Source organism: Durio zibethinus, chromosome 16 (genome assembly GCF_047325235.1).
Source record: "Durio zibethinus cultivar Kanyao isolate XHJ-2024 chromosome 16, ASM4732523v1, whole genome shotgun sequence".
Classification (NCBI taxonomy): Eukaryota; Viridiplantae; Streptophyta; class Magnoliopsida; order Malvales; family Malvaceae; genus Durio; species Durio zibethinus.
This window is the reverse complement of record NC_143177.1, coordinates 14,414,637-14,427,047: the sequence shown is the minus strand read 5'-3', so window position 1 is coordinate 14,427,047 and position 12,411 is coordinate 14,414,637.

Genomic DNA, 12,411 nt, shown 5'->3' with positions numbered 1-12,411 from the left:
CTGGCGGCATTGGGGTTCCGACGATCGGGGGGCCGGTGGGTGTGTGCACATGATGTGTGATTGGTGGTGGTACTTGGCCCTTATATTGGTCCTCTATCCCTCATCAAACCTCGAGAACTCACACCCTCTTAAAGAGCATTTGAGATTTTACAGGTTTGCTGCCAGTAGCCTTTAAAGTGTCTGAAATGGGGACACTTTTTTCAAATTGTCACAAAATCTTGTACACTTCGAGTTTTTATACAACGATCACGTCTACAAAGTTTGGGGCCAAAACTCCTTCCAAAAAAATTTTAAAAAATCCCGAACCGTAAAAAGTTTTGAAAATCGTGAAAAATAGAAAACGAGTCGTCTTGCCATGAAACTTCTCGTGAAGGCTTAAGGGACTATTGTATAAATTTACAAGCCATAAAAATGGCTTTGGCACACAAAAATATGAAGATATGCCTAAACCCACCTACCACCCTATCGATCCACGGCTTGCACATCCCGTCTCTCTGGCCGGCGTAGTGCCCGCCCGCCCGCTCGTTCCGTTAGTTGGCTTAGGCATACGGAGTTCATTTCCAGTGTAAGATTGGACTGGATAGAGGGTTGTGGCAACAAGATCGGTAGCATGCAGAGGTGGTCCCGATCGAACCCCGGCTTGCGTATCCCGCCCCTTTGGCCAGCTGAGCAGCCGCATACTCGTTTTGTGGGTTGACTTAGGCATACATAGTTCATTCCCAGTCTAAGCATACGAAGTTCATTCCCAGTCTAAGATCGAACTAGACTGAGGGTTGCGACAGCACATGCTTGGCTCGGGCATGTGCTGGTGCTGCATTTTTCTTCGTCGGGGCACCATCGTCGGAGCATCACCGAAGAACCTGACTGGCGGCATTGAGGTTCCGACGATCGGGGGGGCCGGGGGGTGTGCGCACACGATGTGCGATGGGTGCTGCTACTTGGCCCTTATATTGGCCCCTTATCCCTCATCAAACCTTGGGAACTCACAACCCCTTAAAGAGCATTTGAGATTTTACAGGTTTGCTGCCAGTAGCCATTAAAGTGTCTGTAATGGGGACACTTTTTTCAAATGGTCAAAAAATCTTGTACACTTCGAGTTTTTAGCTGAATGTTTTTGTGCATGCCAAAAAAAATACAAGAATCACATCTACCAAGTTTGGGGCCAAAACTCGTTGCAAAAAAATTTTTAAAAATCTCGAACCGTAAAAAGTTTCAAAAATCATGAAAAATAGAAAATGAGTCGTCTTGCCTTGAAACTTCACGTGAAGGCCTAAGGGACCATTGTATGAATTTACAAGAAACAAAAATGGCATTGGCACGTAGAAATATGAAGATGTGCCTAAACACACCTACCACCCTATCGATCCACGGCTTGCGCATCTCGTCTCTCTGGCCGGCGTAGTGCCTGCCCGCCCGCCCGCCCGCCCGCTCGTTTCGTCGGTTGGCTTAGGCATACGGAGTTCATTCCCAGTCTAAGATCAGACCAGACCGAAGGTTGTGGCAGTAGGATCGACAACACGTAGAGGGGCACTGATCGATCCCCAGCTTGCACATCTCGCCCCTATGGCCTGCTGAGCGCCCGCACGCTCGTTTCGTGGGTGAACTTAGGAATACGGAGTTCATTCCCAATCTAAGCATGCAGAGTTCACTCCCAGTCTAAAATTGGACCGGACCGAGGGTTGCGGCAGCACATGCTGGGCTCGGGCATGTGCTGGTGCTGCATTTTTCTTCGTCGGGGCACCATCGCCGGAGCATCGCCGGAGAACCTGACCGGCGACATTGGGGTTCCGACGATCGGGTGGGTCGGGGGGTGGGTGTGCGCACATCATGTGTGATGGGTGCTGGTACTTGGCCCTTATATTGGCCCCCTATCCCTCATCAAACCTCGAGAACTCACACCCTTTAAAGAGCATTTGAGATTTTATAGGTTTGTTGCCAGTAGCAATTAAAATGTCTGAAATGGGGACATTTTTTTCAAATGGTCACAAAATCTTGCACACTTTGAGTTTTTAGCTGAATTTTTTTGTGCATGCCAACAAAAATACAAGGATCATGTCTGTGAAGTTTGGGGCCAAAACACCTTCCGAAAAAATTTTAAAAAATCCTGAACCGCAAAAAGTTTCAAAAATCGTGAAAAATAGAAAATGAGTCGTTTTGCCATGAAACTTCACGTGAATGCTTGAGGGACCATTGTATGAATTTACAAGCCATAAAATGGCATTGGCACATAGAAATATGAAGATGTGCTTAAACCCACCTACCACCCTATCGATCCACGGCTTGTGCATCTCGTCTCTCTGGGAGACGTAGTGCCCGCCCGCCTGCCCGCCCGCCCGCCCGCTCATTTCGTCGGTTGGCTTAGGCATACGGAGTTCATTCCCAATCTAAGATCGGATCGGACTGAGGGTTACGGCTGTAGGATTGGCAGCACGCAGAGGGGGATCCGGTCGATCCCCGACTTGCGAATCCCACCCCTCTGGCCGGCTGAGCCCCCGCACGCTCGTTTCGTGGGTTGACTTAGGCATACGGAGTTCATTCCTAGTCTAAGATCAGATCAGACTGAGGGTTGCGGTAGCACATGCTAGACTCGGGCATGTGCTGGTGCCACATTTTTCTTCACTGGGGCACCATCGCCGGAGAACCTGACCGACGGTATTGGGGTTCCAGCGATCGAAGGGGTCGGAGGTTGTGCGCACATGATGTTCGATGGGTTCTGGCACTTGGCCCCTATATTGGCCCCCTATCCCTCATGAAACCTCGAGAACTCACACCCCCTTAAAGAGCATTTGAGATTTTACAGGTTTGCTACCAGTAGCCATTAAAGTGTCTGAAATGGGGACACTTTTTTCAAATGGTCACAAAATCTTGTACTCTTAGATTTTTTAACGGTATTTTTTTGTGCATGCCAACAAAAATACAAGGATCACGTCTACCAAGTTTGGGGCAAAAACTCCTTCTTAAAAAAATCCCGAAAGGCAAAAAGTTTCAAAAATCGTGAAAAATAAAAAACGAGTCGTCTTGCCATGAAACTGCACGTGAAGGCTTAAGGGACAATTGTATGAATTTATAGGCCATGAAAATGGCATTGGCACGCAGAAATATGAAGATGTACCTAAACCCATCTACCACCCTATCTATCACGGCTTGCACATCCTGTCTCTCTGGTCGGCGTAGTGCCCGTCCGCCCGCTTGCCCGTTCGTTTCATCGGTTGGCTTAGGCATACGGAGTTCATTGCCAGTCTAAGATGAGACCAGATCGAGGGTTGCGGCAGCAGGATCAGCAACACGCAGAGGGGGACCTGGCTGATCCCCGGCTTGCGCATCCCGTCCCTCTGGCCGACTGAGCGCCCGCACACTTGTTTCGTGGGTTGACTTTGGCATACGAAGTTCATTCCCAGTCTAAGCATACGGAGTTCATTCCCAGTTTAAGATCGAACCAGACCGAGGGTTATGGTAGCACATGCTAGGCTCGGGCATGTGCTGGTGCCAAATTTTTCTTCACCGGGGCACCATCACCGGAGCATCACCAGAGAACCTGACCAGCGGCATTGGGATTCTGGTGATCGGGGGGATCGGGGGGTGTGCGTACATGATGTGCGATGGGTGCTGGTACCTGGCTCTTATATTGGCCCCCTATCCCTCATCAAACCTTGAAAACTCACACCCCCTTAAAGAGCATTTGAGATTTTACAGGTTTACTGCCAGTAGCCATTAAAGTGTCTGAAATGGGGACACTTTTTTCAAATGGTCACAAAATCTTGTACACTTCGAGTTTTTAGCTGAATTATTTTGTGCATGCCAACAAAAATAGGGATCACGTCCACCAAGTTTAGGGCCAAAACTCCATCCAAAAAAATTTTGAAAAATCCCGAACTGCAAAAAGTTTCAAAAATCTTGAAAAATAAAAAATGAGTCGTCTTGCCATGAAAGTTCATGTGAAGGCTTGAGGGACCATTGTATGAATTTACAAGCCACAAAAATGGCATTGGCATGCAGAAATACGAAGATGTGCCTAAACCCACCTAACACCCTATCGATCCACGGCTTGCGCATCCTGTCTCTCTGGCCAGCGTAGTGCCCGCCCGCTCGCCCGCCCACTTGTTTCATCGGTTGGCTTAGGCATACGGAGTTCATTCCCACTCTAAGATCAGACCGGACTGAGGGTTGCGGTAGCACATGCTGGGCTCAGGCATGTGCTAGTGCCGTATTTTTCTTCATCGAGGCACCATTGTCGGAGAACATGACCGACGGCATTGCGGTTTCGATGATCGGAGGGGCCGGGGGGGTGTGCGCACATGATGTGCGATTGGTGCTGGTACTTGGCCCTTATATTGGCCCCCTATCCTTCATCCAACCTCGAGAACTCACACCCCCTTAAAGAGCATTTGAGATTTTACAGGTTTGCTGCTAGTAGCCATTAAAGTGTCTAAAATGGGGACACTTTTTTCAAATGGTCACAAAATCTTGTACACTTCGAGTTTTTAGCTGAATTGTTTTGTGCATGCCAACAAAATACAAGGATCATGTATACTAAGTTTGGGGCCAAAACTCCTTCTGAAAAAATTTTCAAAAATCCCGAACCGCAAAGAGTTTCAAAAATCGTGAAAAATAGAAAACGGGTCATCTTGCCATGAAACTTTACGTGAAGGCTTAAAGAACCATTGTATGAATTTACAAGCCATAAAAATGGTATTGGCACGCAGAAATATGAAGATGTGCCTAAACCCACTGTCATAACGTCTAGATCCGGGGATTTATCGCTAGACATTGACTTTAGGGAGTTGCCACCAATCTTTTTTATCTAGGTGCGATTGGCCACCTAAAGAATCAGTCCTTTCAGGGGACACCTAAGTTTAAGGATCCTTCAAAGAATAGGTTTAGGTCTGCTAACCAGAACAGGGTTCGGGAGTTCGGTTACATGTGAGGAAGGTTATAGCACCCTCACAACGCCCATCAAAAGATGGTAGCAGCTTAAATTTGTGTTATCCAAAAGCCTTAAAATTTTACCAAGTAATTAATTATTGGAAAATTTTCTCAATTGACTCTAATACTTTTAGCAGAAAATTGAGAAAATTCCCTCACCTCAAGAGTATGCAAGAAAAAACTACTGTTTCACTTGCAGAGGCTCCGTCGTCGGATTAGTTAAAGAAAAATCAAAATCAAAATCAAAATAAAAAGAAAGGAAAAGATGATTGTTCTTGTGTAGGGAAAATTGATACTTTCAACTTTTCCCTAAAAATATTTTTTTGAAATTTATTTTTTAGGAAAATTGATACTTTCAACTTTTCCCCAAAAATATTTTTTTGGAAATTTTGATTTTCAAGGAAAATTGATACTTTCAACTTTTCCCTAAAAATATTTTTTGGAAATTTATTTTTAAGGAAAATTGATACTTTCAACTTTTCCCCAAAAATATTTTTTTTGAAAATTTATTTCAAAGGAAAATTGATACTTTCAACTTTTCCTCAAAAATCCCTTTTTTTTTTTGAAAATTTATTTTTAGGGAAAATGGATACTTTCAACTTTTCCCTAAAAATATTTTTTGAAAATTTTGATTTTCAAGGAAGATTGATACTTTCAACTTTTCCCCAAAAATATTTTTTTTGGAACTTTTGATTTTTATTTAAAGAAAATAGAATAATAAAAAAATAAAAGTGAAAATAAATAAAAATAAAAATAAAGAAAAGTAAAACAAAAATAAAAATAAGATAAAGATAAAAAATATTAAATAAAACCTAATCTAATAAATATAAAAACAAATAAAATAAACAAATAAATAAAAAAAAACCTGGAGCGGCTCGGAGTGCGGCTCGACTCAAGGAAGAGAAAACGGCTTAGAGGGCGGCTTGGAAAGCTCGGCTCAGCTCGGCTTGGCTCGGAGGGGGGAGGCACGTGCGAGTTAGGATGCGGGTCGACGTTCGGGTCGGGTCGGATCTCGGCAAAACGTGCGGATACTCTAGGTTACTTAAGGTCAAAACGACGTCGTTTTGGGAGGGTATTTAAGGCCCTTCCCTCTATTTTTCGACAGAAAGCTCCTTTTCTCTCTCTCTCTTCTTCCTTTTTCCTCTCCCTTCTCTCTAAAAGGTCGAAGAACTCCGGTTGAAGATTCATCGGATTCTGGGTTTTGTCACCGGAATCTGGGTTTTTTCACCGAAAGTTCACCTGAAGATCACCGATTTCTGGGATTCTTTGTCGAAAATTGGGCAGGTCATCGAAAACTTCAAGGTTGGCCGAAATTTTCACAAAAAAATTCAAACTTCGTCAGAAAATTCATCGGAATCTGGAATTTTCCAGAAATTCCCAGAAAAAAAATGCCAAAAATCTTCAAAAAATTTCTTCTAATTCCCAGAACCCTTCTACACCTTTTCTTAGCCTTCTATACGTCTCTTTTCCCTTAAATCAGTAGCCTTTGCTTACTGTTTTCTTCCGTTGCATCTGTTCCAGAGGGTCCCTTTTATAGGGATTGATCAGGAGTTTCTGATCAATCCCAATTCCTCTTTGGACGGGGATTCAATATTTGAATTCGATCTGGATTCTTTTGATTGAATCCCCATTCCCAGTAGGATTCTTCACCCTTCAATCTCAGCCCTCCAAAATAAAAATCAAATAAATAAAAAAAATAATAGATAATTAGAGAAGATAATAAAAAAATATATTATAGGATAAAAATAATAATAATAATAATATATAATTAAATAAATAAAAATACAAAAATAAATAAAACAAAAAATAATAAAAATATATATATTATTAATAATAAATAAATAATAAATACATAGGATATACATAAAATATAAAATAAAATAAAAATAAAAATAAAAATGACAAAGATAAAATTGGACCTACCCATTTGGACCAGGCCCAACTGATCCGAGCCTGGACCAAATTGGGTGTCTACAGCTACCCCTCTTTGCACATTTTCTGTGAAACAGAAATTGCGCAAAGATGTAGACACCCAATCAAGACTCAACTCAACATTTTCATTTTTTTTTGTTTTTTTTTTTAACAAAGCTCCTTTAAACAGAGGCTCAACGACTTTGAGAAACATAAATAAAGCTCCTCTAAATAGAGGTAACTTTTTTTCATTTTTTTGCTTTTTTTGTTTTTTTTTGTTTTTTTTTTAAATTGATCAAAGCTCCTCTAAGCAGAGGTTCAATGACTTTGAGAAACATAAACAAAGCTCCTCTAAATAGAGGCAAATTTTTTTTGTTTTTTTTTTATTTTTCTGTTATTTTTTTTTAAATGATCAAAGCTCCTCTAAGCAGAGGCTCAATGACATTGAGAAACATAAATGAAGCTCCTCTAAATAGAGGCAACTTTTTTGTTTTTTTTTGTTTTTTTTTTTAAAAGCTCCTCTAAACAGAGGCTCGACGACTTTGGAAAGTAAATTGCTCCTCTAAACAGAGGCACCACGACTTTGGAAAAGTAAATTGCTCCTCTAAACAGAGGCACCATGACTTTGGAAAAGTAAATTGCTCCTTTAAACAGAGGCACCATGACTTTGGAAAGTAAATTGCTCCTCTAAACAGAGGCACCACGACTTTTAAAAAGTAAATTGCTCCTCTAAACAGAGGCACCATGACTTTCCCCTCTAAATAGAGGCACCACAACTTTGGAAAGTAAATTGCTCCTCTAAACAGAGGCACCACGACTTTTGGAAAGTAAATTGCTCCCTGACAATCATGTCCAAAGGAGTTGAAAATTGTGTTTGAAAGAGTTTCAGGAGATTATGCCCAAAGGTCTTATAAATCAATCCTGATACCACAAGACATCCTATTTCAAGGATTAGGAACTTACCTGACAAATTTCTTCTCGAATTTGCAAGATCTCAAGATTTGCATTTGCAACTTGTAAGACTCGCATGAAAGATCCTCATTTGAATTTTGGAGGCTCACATCCAAAAGTTAAAGGTTCTTATTTGGCAAACTTGGAATTCATATCCAAAAATCTAAAGCTTTTCATTTGAATTTTGGAAATTCACAACCAAAAATTCAAAGCTTTTCATTTGAGTTCAAAGGCTCACATGCAATAAAACTTAGAGTTTCACATCTAAGTTCAAAGGCTCTCATTTAAAACATTGGAAATTCATATCCAAAAGGTTGAAGTTTTGTATTTTGGAGATCCACATCCAAAAGTTCAAAAATTTTCATTTGTTCAAAAATTCACATTCGATGAACTTTAGGGTTTCACTCCTCAAAGATTCTCATTTTGAAATTCAAAGATTCTCATTTGAGTTCTCAAAAATTCTCATCAAAACATTCACAATTTCTTTTTCAAGTGACTCAAAATTTTGCATGAATGAATGTTATGACCAAAGATGCAAATGCTTTCTTAATGATGCAAATGTGGCAACCTATATTCTCATAGTGCCATGCATGTCTAATCAAATCATGTGCATGTACTATCCAAGCGATGATGCCACCATGATGCATGTAATGCAAATGTCTATGCAACAAAATTCTAAATAATTATGGTGATATGGCTCTCAAAACTCCACCATTTCGCATGTCTTCCTTGTTCAATTTCTCCATATTTTGAAACAAGTTTCATCAATCAATCATCACTTGACCATTGTTCATAGACTTCTCAGCACTAAAAATTTTAGAACAAGTTTCACCCACCATCACTGAGTCATTACTCATAAGTGTCTCAGCATTAACCATTCCAAAACAAACTTTGTCCACTGATTGCTTTCATCATTCAATCATAACTTGCAAGTCATATCGACCAATTCATCTTTGTATTCATCACTTGGTTATACCATTTTTCAAAATTTGCCCCATTATATTCTCCATTTGGTCACATCATATATCCTTCCAAATCATCTCTTTTAGGTTTCTACCATTTCTTCATTTTGTTACCACCATCATCTTAGATTTTCTTTCAAATGAATGCAAGACTCTTTTAAGCACATATTCATTCATTCATTATCATTTCAATTCTTGACAAATACAATGCAATCAAGCGTTTTCTCAATTCATTCTAGGGGTGAAACAATAAGAGAACACAAGGTGAATTATGGTAAAGATAATCAATGAAGATCTATTTTGGTACAAAACAAATGGGAAAGAAAATAAATTGGATACATGTCATTGGGATGAATGGTATGTCCAAATGATGAATATTCAGACAATTCTCAATATTAATCTAGGATTCTTTCAAAAACTCATTCCATTTACTGTTGAAGTCATCTTGAGCTTGGCGAACTTTGCCCCAGTCTTTGAGGGATCTTCAGATGTCTTTGATCTTCCATTCATGTGAGACATTTGACCTGGATCTTTTTCTACCAGAATCACATTTTCAGGTTTTCAATTTGAATCTCTTTTTTTCATTTTCTCATTTTTTCTTTTTTTTTCATTTTTTTTTCATCATCTTCTCTTTTTTTTTTCTCATTTTTCATCCATTGTTGATATCTTTCATACATCAAACTTTAGAGTAATGTAGCATGATTCCATTGCTTCATCATGAGCATGCATTAGCTCAACATATGATCATTCAAGTTAAGCATTCACACTTGATCCAAATGGGCTTTTCAAGGTTGTAATGTAGGTTAAGGTGAGGGGTCATAAAAAAAATGGATACAATAGGCTCAAAACATGTATTAAAAAGGTTCAAAACCAAAGGATCAATTGACACAACTTGGCATTTTGCCCCCACATCATTTCACTATTTTTTCTTTCTTCACACAAAGGATCCTCATTACTTTGCCTCAAATCATTTGTGGCATTTAATGTTCTTTTGCTTTTCTTTCTCTTTCTTTTTGTGGGTTTTTTTTCTTTCAAAAATTGCCCTCTAGTGTAGAGGGTGATCCTTGGTTGGGGTTCTTTAGAAAAAGAAATCATAATAGGCTCAAAGGGGTAGCAATAAATGGTTTTTCAAATGGTAAAAGAAAGATGGCCATTTTTCATCTCAATTGTGAATACCTTTCTTAAACATCATCTATTAAACAAAGCTCATGAATCTGTATAAAAGATTGTACATCTTCAAGACATATATCTATTTCACCTTCGATAACAGCTTACTTTTTTACTCAAATGATCTTCTTATATTAATGTGGATGAGTTTTCAAAATTAAATTCCAGAATTATTGTTATCATTGTCTAAATATTCATCATCCAAAATTTGAGAATGGGAATGTGAAGTTATGAAAGGTAATAGGGCATGGAATAATGGTTGAGTGAAAGAGAAAATGTAATGAAATGCATTGACTTGCCCTTATTAAGATGATAACAAGTGAAATCATATTGCAAAAAGAAATCCTAACATGACAAAAGAAACCTTCAACCAGCCTTATCTCCATTCTTTAAAATTGTCCCCTTATGTGATCAGGTGAAGAATCTCTATTGACATCTTGCCCCTTAAGTCATTGTGACTCTCCGGACCCTTTCTGTTCTTGACTTTCACTCAAAACACTAACATTAGGTGTTGTTGCTTTCCCTTTATCAAAACTTACCATTCCATCATTGATTAGCCGTTGCACCTTATACTTTAAAGCAGTACAATTTTAAGTAGAATGGCCAGTAATTCCATAGTGGTAGTCACAGTGGGCTGTAGGATCATACCACTTTGGATAGGGTGGTTTAAGCGGCTCTGCATGGCTGGGGGCAATCAAATGGCTATTATAGAGTTCTCGATATAACTCTATATAAGTCATAGGAATTGGATCAAATATAGGTTTTTCTCGAGTAGTTTGTTGTTCTCGTGAACCACTTACTGGGTAAATAGGGTGAATTTGGTTTCTTGCAGGAGCTTGAATGTTAAGGCTATATGTAAGATCTTGGGGGCTAAAAATTGATTAGTGTGTGGATGAATAAGGTGGTTGTGGAACTAGTTGGTATGGGTAGGATGAGGCATTATTCATAGTAGAATAGTATGAAGAGTAACCTTGAGATGGATAGGGTTGATAACCCCTAAATTGTTGTCTATCAAAGCTCACAGCTTGAGCTTGAGCTTCTTTCTTTTCTGATGTCTTCTTGGTTTCTCCTCCTCTTAACTTGCCATTTTTTATGGCACTTTCAATAATTTCTCCAGAGATTACCATGTTAGCGAAATTTTTTGTTGCATTTCCTATCATCTTTTCATAATAGGGAGACTTCAAAGTGCTGACAAATAACACTGTAGTTTCTTTCTCAGTCAAAGGAGGTTGTACTTGAGAAGCAACATCTCTCCACCTCTGGGCATACTCTTTAAAAGACTCGTTTGCCTTTTTCTCAAGATTCTGTAAAGACAAACGACCAAGGGCCAAATCGATAATATGTTGATACTGATCGATGAAGTCATGTGCCATATCGCTCTAAGAACGAATGCGGGTTCTGTCCAGCTGAACATACCACCTGGCCGCTGAGCCTGTAAGGCTATCCTGAAAGACATGCATCAAGAGTTTTTCATCATGAGCATGAGCTACCATTTTTTGACAATACATTGTGATGTGAGTTTTGGGGCACTTTGTACCATCATATTTTTCAAATTTTGGTACTTTGAACTTATGAGGAATAACCACATCAGGGACTAGGCAGAGCCCAGCAGCATCAACTGACCCATAAAAGCTAAATCCTTCCACAGCCCGTAACCTTTGCTCTAGCATACTAATCTTGGAGCTTTCCTGAACTTCCACTCTTATCTTTTCTTTCTCCTTCTCTTTTAAATCATCTAGATCAGGAATTGGTTCTGTGGCTTTTTCAGTGAAGATAGGATTTACATAGCTATTATACTGGCCTTGGTTAAAAGTTGATAGCATTCTAGGATATGTTGGATAAGCACAGTGTTGTGGTGGGACCTCTTGAGTAGATTGGACTTGAGGTGGGCCAAAACCTGGAGGATATAAAGGGTCAGCCACTTCTTGCAGTGAGGGAACTTGTTGGCTTGCATTTTCTTCAACTTTTTTTCCTTTACTCATGTTATTAAGAGCCTCCAAAATCTTGCTTAGTTCACTTTCGATCTTCTCCTAGGCTTTTTCTATCTTTTCAAATCTATGGGAACTTTCCTCCTCCATTTGCCTTACTCTGGATCTTGTGTTGTATGCATGAGTAGGGTTTTCGTTAGACGGAGCTATCCTTGGACCTTGAGCACCATACTTATGATTAGAAATGTTATGCTACGCTTTGTGTATGATGCTTTGATGCACGAATGGAATGTACATTTTCCTAAATGAAATCTAGTATGAAATGGATGTAAATGATTGTGTTAAAACATGATCATAAAAATAATGCAAATGCATACAATCAAACAAACAACATAGTTAGTTCCATGGATGAAATGAAAGTGATGCTGATGCATAATGTTACATATGATAATGAAAATGATGCACAAAGTTAAACAATCAAAATGATTAGATAAACACCTTTTTTGTGTCTTAATTTCAGGGTATATCTATAATTGGGTAGAAAGGGCTCTATCCTAGGTTTAGGCACT